Here is a 20,087-nt window from a genome sequence, read left to right on the forward strand (position 1 = left end):
CATCATAAGGACTATGAATGTTATGCCAAGAGAGATTGAAAGCACATGGTGGGAGGTAGACTGTGGTTTTAACTTCTCTTTGAACTCTGTACAACTCTTCTATTTTCCATCTCCAAACTGCCTTCCTCAAAATGAAGTAACAAATATTCAAGTTATTATGAATTATTTAAAATGGGAAAAGTAAAACAATTCAATATAGATCAAATATCTGAATATAATTATATATATCATGGAGCAAATCTGTTTAATTATTTAATTTCATCTTTATAGCTCTCATTGACTTTTAATATATATATATATATTTAATTTGCAATATTTCAAAATGTAAAAAAGAAAATAAAGTAGAGATTAGTGTAAGGAACTCCATGTATTCATTACTCAGCTTATGTAACTATCAAACTGCAAATCTTATTTCATCTACCCTACCTACCATACCTCCAATCTCAGGTAATGTTGAAACAATTTCTAGACATCATATCATTTCATTCTTAAAAATTTCAGATTATAAGAACTTTTTGAAACATAGCCATAATATCATTAAGACTCCAAAAAGTATTTACAACCATTTCTTAATGTCATGAAATACCTGACGTTCAAATTTCTCTAAGTATCTCATAAATGTTTCATTAGAATTGATTTATTTGAATCTGTATCTAAGATTTACTCATCATATTCTTTTGATATTTCACTGACTTTTTAAATCTATCAGTCACCCCTCCCTTTTTGTAAAAAATTGCTATTTATTTCTTGACAAAATTGTCTCACTTGTCTTGTTATTCCCCCACATGCTAGGTTTTGCTAATTTCATACTTGTGGTATAATTTAACATGTTGCTGTCTTGCCTGTATTAAAAATAAACAAACAAACCAACAAAAAACCTGGGAGTTACATCTAGAAGTTTGATCAGATTTTGTTTAAGGTTTTCTCCCAGTTTTGTAGGTGCTCAGTCACAGAGACTCTCCCCTATAGCTTACATTTGTGCTCATGTGAAGCTCCCTCCTCACCTCCTTGACCTTAGGCATTGTGTAAGATGCAATCCCAAGCTTAAGAATAAACCGGTATAATTCTCAGAAGCAGCTGAGAATTGTCATTCTTGTGAGTCTCCAGAAAAACCCAGTACTTGTGCTTCATTAATATGTCAAGATACTCTTCATTATCCTAACCTATATGAATTTGGAAAATATTTATAAAAATGGTAGAAATAAAGATACTGAATAAATATATTGTTGAGGAAATGTTATTATGGCCCTTTAATCTTTGTTACTGAAAAATCATAGATATTTGTTGTTGATGCCTTTGGGGGTTCGTTTTATCCTTTTAAAGTCTTATTTCTTTTTCTGTAACTTCACATAAAACTCTTCTGAATGTCAGTTTTTCCTGCTATCTTACCTTCAACTCAGTTTCTCCAGCCCACAGATTGCCTTAAGGACTAAATTCTCCATGACAGGAACATTTTAAAATTTGTTTTTGCTTATTACTGGGAAAGCCCAGAAGATCGATGAGTATCAGAATGGACTATTCAACCTTCCTTTTCTCTCTTTTCTTCAGTGTTCTTCAACGGCACCTGTTGACTAATGACAGTGCAGATCAGCCCTTAGTTTGAGACCCATATAAATCTGAGGGGTGTTATCTTGCATTTTCCTTAAGAAAGTGATTGGGGTAAAAGAACCTAAATTCAACCTTTTTTTTCTCCTCATGGCTTTTTCACTTCTAGCTGATTTCAGAACTGTCCTTCCACTGTGCAATCCTCTCTCCCTGACCTTCTGTTCCACACGGATGAACCCTGTTAATAGCTAATCTTTGTTCTGTGATAGCAACTATTTCTAATCTGGGATGTTCAAATTAGCAGTTTTCCTTAACTTGTGGCTAATTAGAGTTATTTTTTAACCCAATTCTAAATGTGGTTTCTTCAAATCTCTTGCTTTCCTCTTCTGTGACTTTCTATTGCTCAGCAATCTTGCAATTCAAAACAGTGTTTGGGTGAAAGGGAAAAATTGATGCTTTAAGTTAATTTGATTTGTTTCCATATTTTGGGGGTGATTTGTAACTTTAAGAAATTGGTGTGCTTATTATTTTATTCTTAAATGTATTTCCTTGTTTCCAAACTATCACCAAACAAAAACAAGCAAAAACCTGAGATACTTAATTTTTTTCCCCAAAAAAATAGATACTGGAAATTTTAAACTTATCCAACCAAATATGTACACATTATTTTTGCTCTCTATTATATACATTTGCACATAAAGCCTAAGCTTTTCTTTTCTCCTTTACATAACAACAGCTAAAAATATTTATTATACACCTATTCTGTGTCAGAAACTGTGTCACATATTAGGAATATAGTGAGAGAGAAACAAGTTCTGTCCTTTATGTTGTGGAACTCTATAAAATAGAGTTAATAACTGAATGGCTCAGCTACTTTCTGTCAAGCACTCATTGCCATTTCTTTTGCAGTGAACACAATTTGTTCCAACTGTCACTTGTAGAAAAACTAAGAGGTCTTCAAAGCAACATGTGCAGTTTCTTGGTTATTCATTTATGTCCAATTTCCTCTCAATTTCATTTGCAGGTTTTATATTGGCTGGTGGCATGTGGTACTGAGAGCCCTGAAGCATTTAAGAAAGTGAAAAGCAGAAAGAAAGAAAAAAAAACATGAAACAGAAAGTCAGAGGTGAAAAGCTAGATTTAGACACCTGATAGACGTAGGTTTATTTGTAGTTTCCTCTGCAAAATGTTTGAAACTTTAATAGGATTATATGCCTAAAGTCAGAATTTTATTCTGTGCAGTTTACATAAAGTGAGGAGTGGATATTTTACAATCTTGATTTGGGCTGATAATGTATGCTTTTTAGTAAGAATTTGTAACTGGGACTTGGTCAGCAACAAAAAGCTGACAAGGCTGTTTTGCCACTCTGCCAGATGCCCCCAAAGTGTCCTTTTCTCCCTTCCTCCCTCCATGCGCACACCCATCATTGCTCACACCAAGGAAGAATCTATGCAGGTTACAGAGAGTGAGTTTACTCCCTCTTATGACCTTCCCCCAGATTTGGGAAGCCTACACAAAAATTGCATTAATGAATTTGACGTTCAAAATGTGACCCAAAACACATTCTCATATTCAGTTGTAGATTTCCTATCATTATTGGAGAGGCGGCAACCATAAAGTGATTTGACGTATTATATTTTTTCAATATTATATTTTGTTAGTAGACTGTGAACTGGGCTGTCACTCCACTTTAAAATTTACCAGTGCTCTTGTCCACACTCTCTTTTCTTCTTTCACCCTCTCCCAACCATTTCTAGTGAAACAAATCTCCAGAGAATCATAAAATCATAGAAAATTAAACTAGAAAAGACCTGGGAGATCAGATTTTCTATATCCTTTATTTTAGAGATGAAACTGAGGCTCAATTTTCTATAATCTGACAAGCATTATGACCTAAAAATAGTATTCAAGGGAAATATAAATGTTGTTAGAAGGAGAACTTTCCCAGGCAGAATGATATTCTGTAATAGTCTGCAAGTCCCTGTGGGTAATTAGGCAGATGGCTTATTGCTTAATCTCTAAGTCAAGTTCAGGTTTTCTTTCCTTACTTTAAAAAGTAAATGTTACTCAAAGGGATAGTGAGTTTTTTACACAGTTAAGAAACAGACATGGGAAATACCAGACCAGTTTTCAGCAAGATTATGTTTAACTTATTTGATGAGAAATAGGTCTAGTTACATGATATTTCATATATACATTTTATAATCTCATATGATTTTCTTCAACTTTTCTGTAATAAAATATGCACACAGTGTGATTGGAAAGTACGGTGTTTTTTGAATGGGCATGAATACATGTAAATATATATATTTAAATGTTTTATTTGTATACATACATATGTATAAATATGTTTGAAGAATGCATTTGCTCATTTAGGTGAATTCCACCATATTCTAACAATATAGTCGCCTATTTAAAAATTTGCAGCAGGGGTGGAGATTAGCAGTAACTAAGAGGAAAAGAGAAAAGTAAAGGCATGACAATTTGTTAAATCCTTACCATGGGTCAGGCGTCAGACTACCAGCTTTATGTATATCTCAATCAATCTTCACAATAACACTAATAGATTGATGTCTCTTCATCTCAGCAATAAAAATGTTGAGGCTCTAGGGAGGTTAAATGACTCTCCTTGGGTCACATGATGGCAAGTGGTAGAGTATGAATTCCTGCTCAAATCCAATTGGCAGCAAAGAAAAACAGCTAAAGGTAAAATGACATTTACTATTCATAAGTATTTTACATATATTTTTTTACATATATTGATCCATTTTATCATCATAGAAACCAATGGCGTTGATATGGTTATTCCCATTTTATAGATAGGAAACTAAAGCCATTAGGAGCTTTAGTAACCTGCTGAAGTGCACACAGCTAGAGTGACACATCCTGGAGACAAATCAGGTTGCCTAGCTTCACTCTGTACTTAAATTCACTTGTCTACACTGCTCTCCAAAGTGGATACCTTGTTTCTTTCATCATGATCAACTTTCTGAAAATGCTTTGAGGCACAAAACATCAACAATCACATATCTTGGGAGTAGGAGACTTTAATTTCATCTGGTCCCAGGACTTCAGCTAGATAGCTATCAAATCATTCTGAACTCAACCAGAGATCTAAGAAAAGGATAGCTGCAACTCTACAAATAGAAAAGCAACTATTTTCTGCAAGAATGACAAGATGGAAAAACTCACCTCCAAAATAGAGAACAAGAGGCAGTACTGACTGCCAGGGACCTAATCAGTACAGATATAAGTAAGATGTTGGAACTAGAGTTCAGAATAATGATTATAAAGATACTACCTGGGCATGAAAAAAAGCATAGAAGACACTAGGGAATCCCGTTATGGAGAAATAAAAGAACTAAAATCTAATCAATTCAAAATAAAAAAGGCTTTTCATGAGATGTAATAAAAAATGGAGGCTCTGACCCCTAGGATAAGTGATACAGAAGAGAGAATTAGCAATATAGAAGACAAAATGATGTAGAATAAAGAAGCTGAGAAAAAGAGAGATAAACTGGATCATGTGGGGTGAATTTGAGATATAAGTGATACCATAAAGCCAAACAATATTAGAATGATTGGGATCCCAGAGGAAGAAGAAAGAGAGAGAGAGAGAGGGACGGAAGGTATATTGGAGCAAATTATAATGGAAAACTTCCCTAATCTGGAGAAGGAAACAGGCATTCAAGTCCAGGAGGCACAGAGAACCCCCCTCAAAATCAATAAAAATAGGTCAACATCCCGACATATAGTAGTGAAACTTGCAAATCTCAGAGACAAAGAACATTCTGAAAGCAGCTCGGGGATAAGAGGTCCATAACCTACAAGGGTAGAAAATATTAGACTGGCAGCAGACCTATCCACAAAGACCTGGCAGGGCAGAAAGGACTAGCATGATGTATTCAGAGTGCTAAATGAGAAAAATATGCAGGCAAGAATTCTTTATTCAGCTAGGATGTCTTTCAAAATAGAAAGAGAGATAAAAAGTTCCCAGGACAAACAAAAACTAGAAGAATTTGTGATCACCAAACCAGCCCTGCAAGGAATATTAAAAGGGATTCTTTAAGTGAAGAGAGAGCCCAAAAGTAACAAAGACCAGAAAGGAACAGAGACAATATACAGAAACAGTGACTTTACGGGTAATAGAGTGGCACTAAATTCATATCTTTCAATAGTTACTCTGAATGTAAATGGGCTAAATGCCCCAATCAAAAGACTCAGGGTATCAGCTTGGATTAAAAAGTAAGACCCATTGATATACTGTCTGCAAGAGACTCATTTTAGACCCAAAGACAACTCCAGATTGAAAGTGAGGGTGTGGAAAACCATTTATCGTGCTAATGGATATCAAAAGAAAGCTGGGGTGGCAATCCTTATATCAGACATATTAGATTTTAAATTAAGACTGTAAGAAGAAATGAGGAAGAACACTATATCATAATTAAAGGGTCTATCCAACAAGAACTAACAATTGTATATATTTATGTCCCTAACATGGGAGCAGCCAATTATATAAACCAATTAATAACAAAATTAAAGAAACACATCGACAATAATACAATAATAGTCAGGGACTTTAACACCCCACTCACTGCAATGGACAGATAATCTAAGCAGAAGATCAACAAGGAAACAAAGGCTTTGAATGACACACTGGACCAGATGGACTTTACAGATATATTCAGAGCATTTCATCCTGAAGCAACAGAATACACATTCTCGAGTGCACACGGAACATTCTCCAGAATAGATCACATACTGGGTCACAAATGAGGTCTCAACTGGTACCAAAAGATTGGGATCATTCCCTGCATATTTTCAGACCACAGTGCTTTGAAACTGGAGCTCAATTGCAAGAGGAAATTTGGAAAGAACTCAAATATGTGGAGGCTAAAGAGCATCTTACTAAAGAATGAATGGGTCAACCAGGAAATTAAAGAAGTATTAAAAAAGTCATGGAAACAAATGAAAGTGAAACACAACTGTTCAAAACCTTTGGGATGCAGTAAAGGGTGTCCTAAGAGGGAAGTATATAACAATACAAGACTTTCTCAAGACACAAAAAAGATCTCAAATACACAACTTGACCTTACATCTAAAGGAGCTGGTGAAAGAACAGCAAATAAAGCCTAAACCCAGTAAGAGAGGAGAATTAATAAAGATTAGAGAAGAAATCAATGAAATAGAAACCAAAAGAACAGTAGAACAGATCAACGAAACTAGGAGCTGATTCTTTGAAAGAATTAATAAGATTGATAAACCTCTGGCCAGACTTATCAAAAAGAAGAGAGAAAGGAGAATGAGACGAAGATGGAACTGAAGCCAGGCACAGGCAGTGGACACAGTCCTGCCAAGAGCCGAAGATGTCAGTGAACACATCATACTCAACATCAGGTCACCAGTGATAACCTGAGTCTACGTGACATGGTGGCCTGGATCTGTGAGTCTCTGCAGCTGAATCTGACGAAGATCGAACAGTTGTGCTAGGGACTGCCCATTGTCAGTTTATGGACATGCTGTTCCCTGGATCCATTGCCTTGAAGAAAGTGAAATTCCAGGCTGAGCTAGCACATGAATACATCCAGAACTTCAAAATACCACAAGCAGGTTTTAAGAGAATGGGTGTTGACAAAATAATTCCTCTGGACAAATTAGTAAAAGGAAAGTTTCAGGACAATTTTGAATTTGTTCAGTGGTTCAAGAAGTTTTCTGATGCAAACTATGATGAAAAAGACTATGACCTGTAGCTGCTAGACAAGGTCAAGAAACTGCAGTGGCTCCCTCCCTTGTTGGTCCAGCTCTGAACAAACTAAAGAAATCTCTCAGCTCTAGCAGTGCAGAGAATTACTGCAACCCCTAAGGCTGGGCTGGGTGCGGTGGAAAAGAATCCTGGTGTGGGCAATGGGGATGATGAAGCAGCTGAAATGATGCAGCAGGTCAATTCACCATCGAAGACTTGGAGAAAGAAAGAGATTTCTACTTTGGAAAGCTAAGGAACATTGAATGGATTTGCCAGGAAAACAAGGGGGGGAAACAACACTGTATTGCAGAAGTTGTGGACATTGTCTATGCCACAGACGAAGGCTTTGTGATACCTGATGAAAGGGGCCCAGAGGAGGAACAAGAAGAGTATTAACAGCCTGGACCAGCAGGGCAACATCTGAATTCTTCACTCCAAATCATGTGCTTAACTGTAAAATACCCCCTTTTATTATTCTTAGAGGACTTACTGGTTTCTTTTCATGAGCAAACAGTACCTCTTTTTAAAGTGCACTTTGCAGGAGTTTCACCCCTTTTCCAATGAGTTTGAGTGAGGAACTTTTACCCTTTAGCAGAGCAGTATTAACATCTAGTTGGGTCACCTAGGGAACAAAAAAGCTGACCATGGGGCTCACCGTATGGACGCTGGTAACTCTGATTGCTGGAGAAGGTGTTTTTATGGAATACACTGAGGTGGAGACCTTAGTAGAGAAATGTACAGACTGATTTGAATTTTAAGCTAATGTGAAATCTTGGCAGAGAACGTTTTAATAAATAAATGCCTTAAGAGTATTTAAAATAAAAAAGAAAAAGAAAAGAAAAGAGAAAGGAGCTGAATAATTAAAATCAGGAATTAAAGAGGAGAAATCACAACCAACACCAAAGATACAAACAATTATAAGAACATATTATGAGCAACTATATGCCAACAAATTAGGCAATCTGGAAGAAATGGATGCATTACTAGAAACTTAAAAACTACCAAAACTGAAACAGGAAGAAATAGAAAACCTGAAAAGACTCATAACCAGCAAGGAAATTGAAGCAGTCATCAAAAATCTCCCAACAGAGTCCAGGGCCGGATGGCTTCCCAGGGGAATTCTACCAGACACTTAAAGAAGAATTAATACCTATTCTTCTGAAGCTGTTTCAAAAAATTGAATGAAAGGAAAACTTCCGAGGCCAGCATTACCTTGATCCCAAAACCAAAGACCTCACCAAAAAGAATTACAGACCAATATCCCTGATGAACATGGATGCCAAAATTCTCACCAATAACCACCCTATAGGATCCAACAGCACATTAAAAGAATTATTCACCACGACCAACTGGGATTTATTCCTGGGCTGCAAGGGTGGTTCAACATCTGCAAATCAATCAATGTGATACAGTACATTAATAAAAGAAAGGACAAGAAACATATCCTCTCAATTGATGCAGGAACAGCATTGGACAAAGTGCACCATCCTTTCTTGATTCACAATGTAGGGATAGAGGGAACATAGCTCAATATCATAAAAGCCATATATGAAAAGCCCACAGTGAATATGATTCTCAATGGGGGAAAAACTGAGAGCTTTTCCCTTAAGGTTAGGAACATGGCAGGGATATCAACTATCACCAGTGTTGTTCAACATAGTATAGAAGTCCTAGCCTCAGCAACCAGACAACAAAAGAAATAAAAGAAGTCAAACTCTCACTCTTTGCAGATGACATGACACTTTATGTTGGAACACCCAGAAGACTCCACCCCAAAATTGTTAGAACTTATACAGGAATTCAGCAAAGTGGCAGGATATAAAATCAATGCACAGAAATCAATTGCATTTCTAAACACTAACAATGAGACAGAAGAAAGAGAAACTAAGAAGTCGATCCCATTTACAATCGCACCAAAAATCATAAGATATCTAGGAATAAACCTAACAAAAGAGGCAAAGGATCTGTACTCAGAACACTATAGAACACTCATGAAAGAAATTGAGGAAGACACAAAGAAATGGAAAAACATTCCATGTTCATGGATTGGAAGAGTAAATATTGTTAAAATGTCTATGCTACCCAAAGCAATCTACACATTCAATTCAATCCCTATCAAAATACCATCAACTTTTTTCACAGAGCTGGAACAAATAATCCTAAAATTTGTATGGAACCAGAAAAGATCTTGAATTACCAAAGGAATATTGAAAAAGAAAACCAAAAGTGGTGGCATCACAATTCCGGACTTCAAGCTCTATTACAAAGGTGTACTCACCAAGACAATATGATACTGTACAAAAACAGGCACACACATCAGTGGAACAGAATAGAGAACCCAGAAAATGACCCTCAACCCTATGGTCAACTAATCTTTGAGAAAGAAGGAAAAAATACCCAGTGGAAAAAAAAGACAGTCTCTTTAACAAATGGTATTAGGAAAATTGGACAGCCACATGTAGAAGAATGAAAGTGGACCATTTTCTTACACCATACACAAAAATAGACTCAAAATGAATGAAAGACCTAAATGTGTAACAGAAATCCATCAAAATCCTAGAGGAGAGCACAGGCAGCAAACTCTTTGACCTCAGCCGCAACAACTTCTTGCAACTTCTTGCTAGACACTCTCCAAAAGCAAGGGAAACAAACGTGAAAATGAACTATTGGGACTTCATCAAGATAAAAAGCTTTTGTATAGCAAAGGAAACAGTCAACAAAACCAAAAGACAACCGACAGAATGGAAGAAGATATTTGCAAATGTCTTATCAGATAAAGGGCTAGTATCCAAAATCTATAAAGAACTTAACAAACTCAACACCCAAAGAACAAATAATCTAATCAAGAAATGGGCAGAAGACATGAACAGACATTTCTCCAAAGAAGACACCCAAATGGCCAACAGACACGTGAAAAAATGCTCAACATTAATTCAGCATCAGGGAAATCCAAATCAAAACCACAATGAGGTACCACCTCACACCAGTCAGAATGGCTAAAATGAACAAGTCAGGAAACGACAGATATTGGCGGGGATGTGGAGAAAGGGGAACCCTCCTACACTGTTGGTGGGAATGCAAGCTGGTGCAGCCACTCTGGAAAACAGTGTGGAGGTTCCTCAAAAAGATGAAAATAGAGCTACCCTACGACCCAGCAATTGCACTACTAGGTATTTACCCCAAAGATACAAATGTAGTGATCCGAAGGGGTACCTGCACCCCAATTTTATAGCACCATTGTCCATAATAGCCAAACTTTGGAAAGAGCCCAAATGTCCATGGACAGCTGAATGGATAAAGATGTGGTGTGTATATATATATATATATATATACACACACACATACATACAATGGAATGCTACTCAGTCACCAAAAAAATGAAATCTTGCCACTTGCAACAACGTGGATGGAACTAAAGGGTAATATGCTAAGTGAAATATGTTAGTCAGAGAAGGACAATTATCATATGATCTCACTTATATGTGGAATTTAAGAAACAAAACAGAGGATCATGGAGAAGAGAGGAAAAAATAATCCAAGATGCAATCAGAGAGGGAGACAAACCATAAGAAACTCTTAATCATAGGAAACATACTGAGGGTTGCTGGAGGGGAAGGGGGTGGGCTAACTGGGCGATGGACATTAAGGAGGGAACGTGATGTAATGAGCAGTGGGTATTCTTTAAGGCTGATGAATCACTGACCTCTACCTCTGAAACCAATAATACATTATATGTTAATTAATTGAATTTAAATAAAAATTAATTAATTAAAAAATAAACATTTCATTAAAAGTGAAAAATTTAACCAATCATAAAAATGTTAAATTAAAAAAATAGCAATCACACATCTTGTCAACATACAGTACTGAGAATCCAAACAGGCTAATGCCTAAATGGTTTTATGCCATCTACATGCATTTTGTTCTCCTGCCATGACAAATACCCTGAATATTTGTCTGAAATGAGAAATAGTTTTATGTAGATAAATAAGAAAGTACCATGTTCACATTACTTCTCATTTTAGATTAAAATACTCTTTAATATTATATTTTATAAAGTTACTGTCCTTTTGGAAAGTCCTGATGTTTATCTTCTTTATCATTCCAAGGAGAGTTCTCTCTCTCTCTTGTTCTTTATCATCATGGAGGATTCTCTTTTGTTTCTATATTTGGCAAAGATACATTGGCATAAGATTTAGAATACATTGAAATTACTTAATGTTAAATGTAATATATAGCACTATATTAGTTAGACATTATCAGGTAGGCTTCTGTAATAGAGACCAGAAATAAAATTGGTGGTACATAAAAAAAATTTGGGAGGAAGGCAGTCCACAAGAGTCACAGAGTGCCAACATGACATCAAAGACCCAGGTACTCTCTGTATTCTGCTCCAAAATGTCCGCTTGAGGTTGACTCAGAATTTCTGTGTTCCAGAAAGCAGGTAAGAGCGTCAAAGGGGTGCTCCTCAGAGCCAGGTCGGGTCTCTTTAAGAGGCCTTGCTGGAAGTTCCACACAGCATTTTTCATTCTTATATTAGTCACATGATAGCAACCAGTTAGCAAGGCAGATTAGGATAGTCTTTTATCTGAGATGATATGATGGTTTGACATCTTAAAATTTCCTATTTGTTAAAAAAAGCTAATATACTTCAAGGCTATATATACCTATTCTAAAGTATCAGCTCGCATCTTATCTAAATGTTACTACAGACTTAAACTCCCTGATGCATATTGCTGAACAAGCACTTACTAAATACTTAATTACAGGGCGCCTGGGTGGCTCAGTTGGTTAAGTGACTGCCTTCGGCTCAGGTCATGATCCTGGAGTCCAAGGATCGAGTCCCACATCAGGCTCCCTGCTCGGCAGGGAGTCTGCTCCTCCCTCTGACCCTCTGCCCTCTCATGCTCTCTCTCTCTCTCATTCTCTCTCTCAAATAAATAAATAAATAAATAAATAAAATCTTAAAAAAAATAAATACTTAATTACAAGCTAAAATTAGTCCTTGGCCATAGGGACTGATCAAAGATGAGTAACAGTTTATCCATCTCTCAAAACCTAGATTTGATGAAGAAGAAAGACATATAAACTCATATCACATAATGTGAAATATATTTAAGATGTGGTAGTTATACAAAGAAGGAAAACTGACTTGTGAGTTGGGGGTGGACTGGAAAAGGAACTGGAAAAGCTTCCCAGAGGAGATGAAATGTGATCAGGAATGAGAAAGTTGAGTCAGATTTAACTGCAAATCAAGGAAACAATAACTCAGACAGAATAGGTTTCCAAAACCTTATTGCGTATCCATTTATGTTTAATATGTAACGATAGTTTAATGCTTGAAGATATGACATAATTGCATGGCCAGAAATCCAAGGATCTAGATCAGGATCATCAAACAACTCACTGCTAAATCTTATTCGTGGCATGGTTTTGATAAATAAAGTTATTGGAACACAGCCATATCCACTGTGTCACAAGCATATTGTTTATAACTGCTTTCACGCAACAGCTGACTTCTGCAGTGGCAGCAGAGACAAATGGTCTATAAAAGATAAAAATATTTATTATTTGTCCCTTTATAGAAAAAGTTTGCTGAATCCTGATGTCGACCTCAGATGTTTGCACAGGTATAAAACAATGATCTGATCATTTCAAAAATAAATTAACATGTAGGATGCCAAACCTTCCCAAAGTTCCTGGCTGCAACTACAAAGCAAAACAAGTTGGAAGGTTAAGGGTGAATAAACACACTACCATCAAGGGATAAGTTTAATAAACTAGTTTAACATCTTGAAAGAAACAACCATCATTGTATCCTATAAAAAAATATCAAATGTCCCAGATGTTACCTTCCTCACTTTTACGTACCAGGCAATTGGCATGTTAGACGTTAGAGACTGCCAAAATGGTAAACGTGGACCTTTTCCCCTTGTTAGAAGACCTATAAAACAGAAACAGAAATAGAGAAAAGGAAGTGATCTGTAAAATATGTGTTTCCATTTAGTACTCCTTTTTTTCCCCTTAAAGTATCTGGTTTAGGGTTTAGTACCTTTGACCTGGATCAGTCCTTACCTTTTCCCAATATTCCGACGCATTGATGCACTTGACAAGATCAATACAACTTGAACAGAGGAGGGAGAATCAAGGAACTTATGTACCCAAAATAAGTTGATCAGCCCAAAAACATAAGAACAAATTCAGAGCACCCAGACATCAGTCAAATAGGAAAATTCTGTTCCTTTGTAATAACAATATAAATACATCTTTACTCCCTGTCCCTGTCAGGTGACAAGATACAAACCAGAAATGTTTGGTTCTCTGTCTCTAGTGCAGGTTGGTTCTGATCAACTCTTAATAAACTGGATCATTGATCACCTGATCAACTGTTAATGGGCTGGTGATCATTAGTGATCACCAGCCAATCAGAAGGATTTGTTATTATAATGATAAATAGGTTAGAGTTGTGGAGAGAATATTGGATTGAGAAGCAAGGATGTTAACATTTACTGAGTTTTATCTTAAGAGTCATCTAGGTTAACCTTTAATTTTTTTTTTTTTTTTTTTTTTTTTTGTGGAGGAAAACCAGGTCCGGATGATCCAGATACTAGTCTAGGCCCAATCTACTGAGGGACCTTAGACATGAATTCTCAACTTTTCATGTAAAACTGCTTTTTTCATGTAAAACTCACATGAATCAAATAATCATGAGAAAAACCTCTGCATTGCAGGATGCTAACAGCCCACATCTTAAACAAACAAACCCCACTAGTTTTAAGAAGGGTCTTTCTGATTTTTAGATTAAGGGTTCAGGATATAACCTTTCAGATCTGGACTACTTTGTAATGTACAAACGTTGCTTTGCATCTTTGCATTCTGTCTTTTTTTTTTTTTTTCCATTTTAATAGACAAGAGCAGGGGAAGCAAGTCTTTAAAACAGACATGTCTGAGTCCAAATTGGAAAGTTTCACAACTTACCAATTCTGTATCTTGGGTAAGATAAAATTTTCAAACTCTATGAGCCTCAAATTCTTCACTGGATAAGTAGCAATCTTAATGCCTACATTTGGGCATTGTTTTGAGGGTTATGATAAAGTATCTACAGACAAGCACCATATTCAGCACATAATAAATGCTGGAGAGATGGTAACTCACCATGTGTATTTTCTGTTTTTCCTTGCCTTCTTTGGCTGCATTTCTCCTTTGACATTGACTTTTAAAAACATCTCATCTTTCTTCTCTCTCCCTCTGCCCCTTCTGCTCATGCTCTCTTTCTCTCTCATAAATAAATAAATAAATAAGTAAGTAAACAAACAAATCAATCTTTTAAAAAAATCTCACATTTCTATGTTTGCACCACTTTATATAAAGTTACTACAAATTTGGTAAAACTCATTTTTAAAGTTTTGATTTATAGAGTAGGAATAATGGTCAATGTTTATAAGGAACTTGGCAATATAATTTGCTCTACTTTGACTATATTTGCATCTGCATGTGGCTTTGAAGTTAGCTGTTTTGACTGAAGTGATCAGTTTAGTGTTTAAAAAAGTTAACTTGATTTTCTTTCTTTCATTTTGAGGAATTTCCTTAATTCCTTATCTGTATTGAAGAAATTGACCAGTTTTGTCATAATGCAGACACAGCTCTAAGAATGGCATTTTACATTATTGATTGTATGCGAAAAATGTTCTCTCTGTATCCGGTATGTTTCTAGGTCCGTCCTTGCCTCCAGTAGTTGCTGTGTGCTTAGGTATGTAGAATCATTTCAGTATTGGCCCAAGTACATCATGGGGTAATTAGAGAAATAAATCTATTCTCCCTCACTCATTGTGTGTATTTAAGAGCCAAATGGAATTTTTTTTTTTTGTAATCACCTAATGGTTTGAGATTATTCACACCACTGCTTATTTCCTAATTCCAACTGTTGACCCATGTGTCTTACTCTCTGTTTCTAATATATCTGACCAGAAAGGAGAATCAAGGCAATATTTGTAAAAAATTAATTAATTTGAAAAATGAAATTTCAAGTTTAAAAAACAATCAGATAAACTCTTTTCTTGCTTATTAATATTTCTAAATGTATGGAGAGTTACTCAGTATTTTCAAGGCAGGAGTAAGAAGCAAAAATTCACTCTAATGCCAACAACCCAAAAGAAACTCTATGTTTAGACAAATAATTTACCTCCATAGTATATTGAACTAAGATTCTACCAAATGTCCCATCTCCATTTTGCCAGGGCAGCTCATCCACCTATGCTGTATGCACTATACTATTGCTTAGCATAAGCAGAACTAGTGAATGCAAACATCGATTATCAAGTGATGTCTTTTTCTTGCCATGAATCCCTCTCCTCTTTTTATCCTGATCTGAATTAAATTAGATGATTTCCAATGAAGACTAGAGGCTAGATCCCCATTACTTTCCTGTCAGAAGATAGAATTAAATCTGAGATGCCAAATTCTAGATTTTTTTTTGGCTCTATCTTGATTTCTCTTATGTAATTCTCTCTGTCTCTGTATCTCTCTTTTTATTCTGGATCTACCCTACAGTTAGTGTTACCAGTGGAATATTTTGGCCTTCTTTTGTTTTATAGAAGATCAACTCCAAGTGCACTAAATTTTTTCTAGCTTCTTCAGGATTCTGGGAGATAATAATATACTTATTATACCATAATGCCATCCTGATTGTGTGCGTGCATGCGTGCGCGCGCGTGTGTGTGTGTGTGTGTGTGTGTGTGTGTGATATGCCTTTCTAAAGAAGGAGAAGACTAAATGATCAATAATTTTATTTCTATAGATGACTTTTGATGACTGCCAATATCATCAGAATCAAAGTGGTTTACCAGGAAGGATCAGTCTGAAAAACATTGACTCCAAGCCTGGGAGTGAAAATGGGGAGGAAATTGTTAGTGACTTTGTTATGTGTATGTGTATGTTTTCACATGCCAGGCAAAAATCTCAGAAAAATCTCAGGGGAATGAAAAATTATGTCCAGGTTTAAAGTCTTGTTTTTAAAAGGTAAACAACACAAAGAAATTTCAGAAAATGGTCATAAGGTATGACAATGGAACCAGTGAATTTGTATATAAACTCTCTTTGTGTTTAGTATGATTTGGCAGCAAGAGAGGATGAAGATCTACATGTATAAGAAAAACAGAGCGTGCAAAATATCCTGTATTTGGAAACACACACTTACGAAGAGTGACACAATTATTTATCAAAGGGAACACAGATTAAATGTCATGGAAACTACCCTAATTTTGTAAAGTGGGTATTTGACACATGCCCTATGGGTCACTGGAAACTAGATATATTGACAAATTAGAAAGTCCGTTACAGATAATAAATGATTCAAGGTGAGGATGACAATTTTTAAGTACCTAGATACTTGCCATAACTATTTGTGCTAACCTCCAAATACCTGTAATTTAAAGATTATGAGACACTTTTCAATGAAATTAAATTATTTCAATCGGTTAGATCTGTTATTTATCCACAATGAGTAGATTTTTCTTATCTTGATGCTAGGTTACCTGGTTTATGATCCGTTCAAATAATGTGTGTATTGAAGATTGTAGGCTGTCACCCAATTGTTTTCATTATTTATGACATGTCATTTGCCTCAGTTTTAAAATGATAGCACTTTGAAATGTGCCAGGCTTTCCGGCAGAGGGTGTGTTTTTTTTGTTTATTTTTGTTTTTGTTTTTTTTTTGGAAACCTATGAACTTTTTATTTCTAACAAATTCATAAAATCAAATAAATCAACAATTTGATTTCTACTACTCCAATTCAGTTTAGTTAGGGACCCATGTAAATCAATTTATAATGAGTCAAGCAAGAGATTTTGAAGAAGAAAAAAAAGGAGTCTGGAAAACAAAGAAAACTGTATCCAATAACAGATACTAAGGTGTAAACATGAACTATTATTTTGTTTTTAAGAGTCTATCTTTCTCTGCTAGATTGTAAACCCCCTAAGGGCAGCAAGATCATTTACCCATTTTTTTTTTAATGCCAGTTTCTAACACATAGGAGGCATTGAGTAAATGAGTAAAAGGAAAAGGAGATTTAGAGATAGATATTTTGGCCATTGTTAAAAAAATTAATTTTTCCATATAAGACAAAGTGAAGGAGAGTCTTCATAAAACATTTTTTAAAAACTCCCGTGGTATTAATTTGTGTCTGACAATTTAATGAATGAGCTCTTTAAAAGCAGGTTTCCCTAAGCTTAGAGGCAAGAAAGTAAGCATCGTTTCAAGTAAAGATGTATTTTCTGTGTATGTAATTTATCTTTTCTTTCTTTTTTAAGCTGAAAAAAATCTTTTATTTCAGAATCTTACTTTTCTGAGTCATTTACAATGTTTTTTCAACCAATGTGGGCAAATAGTGCTGTTATATTAGGAATGCACTAAAAAAAGAGGGGGGTGTTTAATTTCTCTTATCTCTTCCAGACAGACTGTAATTAGAATTAGCCAGGGTTTTACTTAATTTTGCAGGAGTTCTTGTGTACAGGCTTCATATCCTTAGTATAATTAACATTGTATCACTCCCATTAGTGTTTTTAAGCACCTAAATTAGTGCTGTAATGGTCACAGCTAAAGTTGCCATTAAAGGGCAATTGCTATTTATTATGCTCATAAAGTAGACACATTACTACAGAAAATATACATATATACTAGGGTTCCATTTAGAAAGCAGGAATAGACAGTGCCATTAGTTATGGTACCCTTGGGCTAAAAGGGCTGTCTCAAACTGATCCTATTCTTATTCTATTCGGTAGGCAGTGGGGAAATCTAAAAGCAGATGACAAATCATTGCTTTTTTTTTTTTTAAGCAAACTTTGATTAGCTGAGTTTCCTTATAGACCCATAAAATGTTGGTGTTAGGACAAACCTACAAGATGATTGAGTCCAGCCCTCTCATTTTACACATGAGGAAATTAAGACAGGAATTCAGGTGTCAATCTCAAGGTTATAGAAGCATTTAGTGGACCTAGGATTAGAAGTCAGATCATAGGACTTGCAGTTCTCATGCCATTTCACCAGGCATTACTGAATTTACCATTAGATTTTCTGTTCTTTTGTTCCTGGCAAATGATTGACACCGCTTTGATTAGGTTTAGTTTCGTTGACTAGCAAGGTGCATTGAGTTTCATTTACATGATACCTTTAGTTGATTTCAGAGTCAACCATGTCATGTAGGTATTAAAGAGGGTTTAGTTTTACATGTTTGCAGATTACACGTGGTTTGTTGTTTTATTTCATTTTGTTTTTCAAGATTCCTTTTATTGGAACCTGTAGAATTATCCTTGATGCCATTGGTCTTTGTTATCAAAAAGAGAACTCTACAAAATTTTAGTTTTTATACTAGTCATTTATACATTCAGTTTGTTGTTTCTTTTCTGTAGGTTAATTTTCTCTCCCAAACTAGGGTGAGTGGGAGATATTTTATTCAGTTGAATTGTTGGGACTCAACACAAACCATTTATAGGAGTAAACAATTATCACTGAAATGAAAATAATTTAGTGGTCTTGCATGATTAATGCCCTACATAAATTCTTTATGAGATTGAATTGAAAGATGATGTTATGAATGTATAATAGGAAGTTAACAGAATGTGTCACCTTTTGATTAGTTTCTGAGGAGACAGGCCTTGCAATCAGTGATTTTGTAATGGTCAGGGGCCTATAAAACTACCATATTTGTTCCCTGTAAATTAAAATTTAGAAGCCTTGATGATATATGTCCTTAGACCACCTGGGGAAAAATGCCTGAAAGAGGAGATTACTTAATATATTTTTTTCCAGTAGATTTCAGCTGTAAATGTGAGTTGTATTTTTCTCTTTCATGTCATCATCACTTCAGGAAGCCTAACAGCAATTATAAATTTCTCTTTTATAATTATTTATATTTGGGAAGAAAAACTTTTAAAAAGTGCTATATTGCATGTAAATTCTGAAAAAAGTCAGACTAATATAGATATATACTTAAATAACTATAAATATTTTCTGAAAAGGGGCACAGAATGGAATATAGAATCTGTCATGAAAATAAAAAATATATATCATAGATGCAAAGGATCTCATAGAACATCTTACCCAACTTTTACTTGTAGAGGAGGCACTAAAATTCCAAAAAAAGGAAGTACAAGAAGTATTTTAAGATGATATAGTTCATTAGTTGCCACATTAGGAGTAATGTCTGAGTATATTTTTTCCATTTTATCTTGAGGAGTTCTAATTTATTTTTTTTCCATCCTCTTCTTCTTAGTGACACAAACCAGGCATTCTTCATATTCACTCGTTAAATAAATACATGCTTTTTGAGTACCTACTATATGCCAGATACCACTGTTCTAGGCATTGGAAGAAAAGGAATAAATAAATGAGATTAGAATACCCACAATGCTGACATTTACATTTGGGAGGTAGAGATGGGGATGATTTATTAAAAAGTAAAATATATGGCATATTATATAATGATAAATATTACTTAGAAAATACAGCAGAAAAGAGAGATGGATGGGTATTATAATTTTAAATAAGAGAGGGAAGAATTCACCAAGCCTTTAGTGAAGACAGATAGTGAGGGAACAACACAGCTATCTTCAGAAGAGCATTTCCAGCAGAAGGAATCCAGTCTTTATGCAAGAGTGTGCCTGCTCAGTTTGGGAAATACTCTGTCTATTGAAAAGGAGTGAGAAAGAGAGAGGTGAGAGATGAAATGGGGGTGTGGAGAGCAGAATTTTAAAGCCTCCTAAACAACACAAAGGACCTTAGCTTTTACTTCGAATGGGATAG

The 20,087-nt window shown here is 35.3% G+C and overlaps 1 protein-coding gene and 1 pseudogene across 11 annotated transcripts in view; both read left to right on the top strand.

The window, feature by feature from the left end:
- ROBO2 (roundabout guidance receptor 2) overlaps positions 1-20,087 on the top strand; it is a 1,626,757-nt gene that overhangs the window by 547,075 nt on the left and 1,059,595 nt on the right. The gene's annotated exons all lie outside the window — the stretch shown is intronic.
- LOC112834078 (microtubule-associated protein RP/EB family member 1 pseudogene) lies at positions 4,205-7,685 on the top strand (annotated as a pseudogene).

This window comes from Callorhinus ursinus, unplaced genomic scaffold, assembly GCF_003265705.2.
Source record: "Callorhinus ursinus isolate GAN/ISIS: 27379988/994484 unplaced genomic scaffold, GSC_fseal_2.0 scaffold1, whole genome shotgun sequence".
Lineage (NCBI taxonomy): Eukaryota > Metazoa > Chordata > Mammalia > Carnivora > Otariidae > Callorhinus > Callorhinus ursinus.